Consider the following 6,088-nt stretch of genomic DNA (forward strand, 5'->3'; position numbering starts at 1 on the left):
TGGTTTCCGTTGGGTATTAATGTGGAGATGGGTGGTGGAAATGTCATTGGATTTCCAATCCAGAACATACTCATTCTCTGGCAGCTGGTGGAAGTTGAAAACATTAACAAAATATCAAGATCTAAAAAGTGTTCTCAGTAACATTGACCTTGACGCCATTGAAGATGGTGAACACCAATTTGTTTCCCCAATATAATTTCAGAAATCAAATCTCAAGTGCTTTCCTTGTCTGACGTAAAAGTGACTCCAGACACACGTCATGTGATAAACTCTTTCATGGTCGCTGAACGGCCATGCAAGACACTCAATTGTATCACACTGCTCCGCGATTTTAAAGGATAAAACCAGACAGAACAACCAGCCCCAGCCTCGGTATTAGGAAAGGGAATTGGAAGCATAGTCCTGTCAAACCTGCAGAGACTTCCGTCCTGACATTTCAGAGATTGTGACAACATTTACTCAGCTTTCCCACAGAATGCACAGAAATTTTGGGAAAGGAGGTGATCATTCAACACATTGAACCTCTCCCATTTTAGTTCATAGCCGAACATCTCCTCAACACACTTTTCCCACACAGTGTACATCTCCCTTAATCGGATTACCACTAGGAAATATGCATTAATCCCTTCGGTCCTTCGAATTTGCTCCTCCATTAACATTCTCCAATAAAAATAAGTGGTAGGCCAATTAGTACAGAGTTGAGGAGAAACTTCTTCACCCAGAGAGTGGTGGGTGTATGGAATGTTCTGCCCCAGAAGGCTGTTGAAGCCAAATCTCTGGATATTTTCAAGGAAGAGTTGTGATAGAGCTCTTAAGTATAGTGGAATCAAGAGTTATGGGGATACGGCAGGTACAGGATACTGATTGAGGATGATCAGCTATGATCATTATCAACGGTGGTGCTGGCTTTAAAGGCAGAATTGCCTACTTCTGCACAATTGTCTATTTTCTATAACACGTGTTTATTAAACAAAATTTGGCTGAAACACAATTAGTGAACCGTGGATCTTATTTTTACAATGCGAGCTCCCTTTCACTGTTGCACGATGCAATTCTTGGGACCAACTGAACGGCAAAACCCAGCTTCATTATCCTCTGCATAAAACAAAAAATAAAATTCAGTGTGTTCAGCTAAAACAGGAATGCAATCAGCTTTGCAAGCCTTGAAACTGAGTTTGAAACTGGGAATTGCAGTCTGTATTCAAGGAACGTTATTTCAAACCAGGGGTGAACCTTGGGGAGAACTGGAATTCCACGTCATCATCCACGTGGTCATTCTTCTCGTGCACATTCTGATGAGGACATTCGTGAAAGTTACAGTGCTGTAGTTAGTGACTGTAATGTTGAAGTGTTGCACTTACGCTGCCATTTTATTGAAATATATCTGATTTAAAGATTTATTTCAATTGAACTATCATTTTTGTTCCATTAAATACTATTTCTATTTCAATTCTTAGTATACTTATGGTGGTTTCCCCCTTATCATGTCTTTCCCAGAGGTCCCGTTATTGATATTGTACTATTTTCAATAGCAGTGTTCCACAGGAACACCACCTACTACAATTGTGGATAACTACCTGTCACGAGAGCTAATCCTCGATCGCCACAGCATTCTCCTGCTCTCTCTCCATTACTTGCGTGTCTAGAAATTCTTTTTTATATTCAATGCCTTGACCTCCACAGGAGAGAATTCCTCAGGTTCCATAATTTCTGAGTGCAGTAATTTATTCTCATCTCAATGCATTGTGGCCCCTTGATTCAGACAGCCCAGCCAGGGGAATTGTCATCCCGACTTCAAGTCTCTCTCCGCCTCTCAGAGTTTTTTGTATATTTCCTTGAGATCAGCACTCAATTTCCTAAACACCATGGAATACAGGATCAGTCAACCAAAACTGTGCTCCCACAACAAGTCTGTTATCTCAGAGATCAGTATCGACATCTTTCTGTATAATCCCTCAATGTCAGTTGTGACCTTTATTTGGTACGAACCCAAAACTGTACACCGTAATGCACAAAGTTTGAGATGAGGTCTCACCAAGGCCCTGTAAAGCTGCAGTAAGACACCTTTAATCCTGTACTCAATTCCCCTTGAAATTGAGCTTAACACATTATTTATCTCCCGAACTGCTTTCTGTTCCTGAAATATTGCTTTCAGTGACTGCTGTACAAAGAGACCCAGATACTCTTTAATTTTATAACAACCCATTTGGTGGGTCTATGTACACTGGTCCGCGTGCCAATGCCTTTCCCAGTATTGACGTCTGGCTTCAGAACTCACTGCCGTACATGGACCTCAGAGGTGTATGCAGAAGGAAATATAATTAAGTATAATTCTCTTTATCGTGTAACATTTTCCAACAAATCCCTTTTCAATTGGTAGGCCGTCGTTGTATTATCTCAACCAAAGTGTATAACATTGCTCTTTATCTGCCACGTATTTGCCCATTCACTCCATTTGCCTCAATCACCAATGCGATTTTTACAACCTACTCAGCCACTCACAATCTGACGTCCATTCGTGCTGTCGGCAGACTGGGAAATATTTAATTTTGTTTCCTCAAACAAATGTTTGATGTGTACCGGGAATTTCTGTGGCCAAAAGCCAGATCTGTGCTATATACTCCAAGCCTTCCACTCAAAAAAAATTGTTTTATTCCTACTTACTGTTTCCTGCCAGCTCTGCCATTCGGAAATCATGTCCATATGTTAGTCCGAGTCGTGTCAGATTCGAAATTGCATAAGAGACTTGGGGCTTTATCAATAATCTTTCCAAAAATCCAATCGTATTGCGTTCATTGCTTCTCCACAATTTTGCTAAAAGTCACTTTCTCAAAAATGATTCCAATTTCATAAATCTCTGTTGCATTTGTCTATGCACGTTACTTTCAGTCCCAAGACTTTGTTTAAAACAATTATTAATTCACTCAACGCTCATTTCTTGCTAGTCCCTTTTTTCTCTACAGACTGCAGTTTCATAGCATTGCTGGGAACATTTATTTCTTTGTTTACTTTTCTTCTGTGAAGACAGAACTGTAATCTTTGATTCATAGTACTGCTATTTCCTTATTCTCCATTTTCCACTTTCTGGATTCAAACTGGAAGGGAGCCACAATTTTTCTCCCCAAAAGTTTTCCATGGACATACTTTGAGAAGCTGTTACAAGTTCACTCTTATAACACTTGTTATTATACTCTTCAGAGGCACATCAGTTCCTGTCTTAAGCTGCTGAATCATTTTCCTTCCACACCATCCAATCACAAGAGCATAATCTCTGAACCGTCAGAGATACAGCACGATCTACGTTCGTCCCCATTTCCGACACAATGCCCATCGCCAGGAATGTTATGGCATTTCATGTGCACGACAATATCGTTTCAATAGTTGTGAGGTTCCGTGACAACTCCACTATCAGGCAGTGAATTTCAGACCACAACACCCTCTGTGTAAAAAGCAATCCTAAAATCCTCACCAACCCTCAACCCTCGTTTGTCCCTCTCCCTTTTACTAAAATGAAAAGCTGATGTCTATCCACCCTGTCTATACTCCTAGTAATCTATCCTTCTGAATCACATCATCGTCAGCCTTCTCTGCTCCAAAGTAAACAAGCCGAGCTAATGCAGCCTCTCTCCACAGCTGATATGCTCCATCCCGGGGAACATCCTGGTGAATCTCCTCTGTACCCTTTCCAGTGCAATCACATCCTTCCAGTAATGTGGGTAACAGAACTGCACATGGTACTCCATCTTGGCTTAATCGAAGTTCTGCATAGCTCTTATAACCTATACACTGATGAATAAGGGCTATAATAACGGTCCTCTTAAGCTTCATCAGCTTGTGTATTCACCTGAGTATCGGATTCAGGGATCTGTGGGAAGCACCACCTGAGCTTCCAAGTGTGCGGACATTCATTGACTACTCCATTGTTTGTTTCCTTCTTCCAAAGTACATTACCTCTTCCTTATCACTGTAATATTTCATCTGTCATCCATCTCCCTATCTGACGTTTTCACCTGCATCTTCCCGGACAGAAGACCTTCCCCCTCACTGCCAACCACCTATCCAATCATTGTTCCAACTGCAAACTTACTTCTCACACTCTCCCCACCTCCCTTCACCTTCATCTGTTTCATTTGTAAATACAACAAATGACAAGTTTTAAAGCCACACAACACCAGGTTACAGTCCAACAGTTTTATTCAGTCATTAGCTTTTGAAGCACTGTGTCTTTATCAGGTGGTTTGTGTTTTGAAAGCTCGTGACACTGAATAAACCTGTTGGACTATAACCTGATGTTCAGTGATTTTTCACTTTGTCAACTCTCGTGCAACACTGGCACTTTCAAATCACAAATAAAAAGGGACCCCACACTGATCGCGATGTACACCATATGGCCTCCAGTCGCACAAACAGCCTCCTACCAACACCCTCGGTCTTCTACAACTAAGTTGATTAGGATGACACTTTGCAAGTCACGAATGTGTCTTCCCTGTTCCCTTTTAATTCTGTTGGCGTGATCCACTTGAAGATTACTTTGGGATTCTCCCTCATCTTGCCTGACAGCAAGTTTCCATGCCCCTGTGTTAATCAGTCCTATCTGAGTGAAGAATTCCCTCCTTATTCAGGTTTAAATGAACTTACGCTTATCCTGCCATAATTTGTCTTGAATGTGGATTTGACCGCCAGAGAAACCTTCTGCTCATTTCCACCTTAACACGTGTTCTGTGTATTTTCCACGTTTCACTGGGCTCCACCTCCCATTCTTTGGAACTCGAGAGAACACAGTCCGAGTTTCCTCATCAGGTAATCTCGCCATCTGAGGTACGAATCTGGAGAATGTCTTTGCACATTCTCAGTGGTCAGTATAATCTTTTTCACTAAAACTGCACGCAATACCTTAGGTACAGTCTTACTAACACGCTGTGAAACTGCTTGACCTTGTCTTCACGTCTGTAGTGTGACTCCCTGAATTGAAGTCAAACGTAAATTTAACTTTACACTTAAATATATTGCTCCAAGTACTCCTCACATTAATTTTATTTACAAACTCATTGACAAACCTATTTAAAAAACCTCAGAAAATCTATATTTCCCAATTCCACTTGTTCCCCAATGTTTTTTGCTGCAAGAAACAACTTCAAACAATTCCGAAGTATATCAAGCATGACTTCTCGATGGGAAATGCATATCGGTTCTCTCCAATGTTACTATTAATTTTTAAATATTCAGTCATACATCCTATATAATAGATTCCAACAATGTCCCTACGGATATCAAGTCAATTGGTCTGCAGTCCTCCCCACTGTCTCATCTTCCCTTTGTAGATGGTTGGATCCCTTCCAGTCATCTAAAACGCTTTGATTATGTTTACAAACTTTCGGTTATCTGCAGTGGCGTCATACCTCTGTGGATATACAGGAAAATGAAGCACGTAATTAGTACTTCTATTGTTGACTTATTTCTGACATTCTGATAGTTTGTCCGACTTAACAATGCACAATCAGCTATATTTTCAAGTATTACCTTGTCACTGAGACGAACTGACTCCATGTCTTTCGTTCCACAAGCCCTATATGATCACTTAGTATTTCTGGGCGTTTTTTCCTGGACCTTTCTCCATGGAGACCGATGCAAAGTAACTGTTTATTTTCACAGCCATTTCTTTGTTCTTCACTATAAATTTTCCTATCCCGATTACGAATTTCCACACTTGACCTTGTTTTTATTTTGTTTTCTTTGAAATATAGAATGTAAATTTGTGCAGTTTTTCTCTTCCTCTTTGACAAAATCATAGAATCGCTACAGTATGACAACAGGTCTTCAGCCCAGCAAGTCTACACGGACTGTCCAAAGTGCATTACACCCAGATCCATTACCCTATTACTCCACATTTTCCCCAGGCTAATTCACTAAACCTAAAGATACCTTAAAACTGTGAGCAATTTTGCATTGCCAATTCACCTAATCTTCACATCTTTGGAGTGTAGGAGGAAACCAGAGCATCCAGAGGAGACCCTTGGAGCCACGGGTTAATGTGAAAACTGCACACAGACAGTCGCTTGTGGCTATAATCGAACCCGTTTCCCTGGTG

Source organism: Chiloscyllium punctatum, chromosome 51 (genome assembly GCF_047496795.1).
Source record: "Chiloscyllium punctatum isolate Juve2018m chromosome 51, sChiPun1.3, whole genome shotgun sequence".
NCBI lineage: Eukaryota > Metazoa > Chordata > Chondrichthyes > Orectolobiformes > Hemiscylliidae > Chiloscyllium > Chiloscyllium punctatum.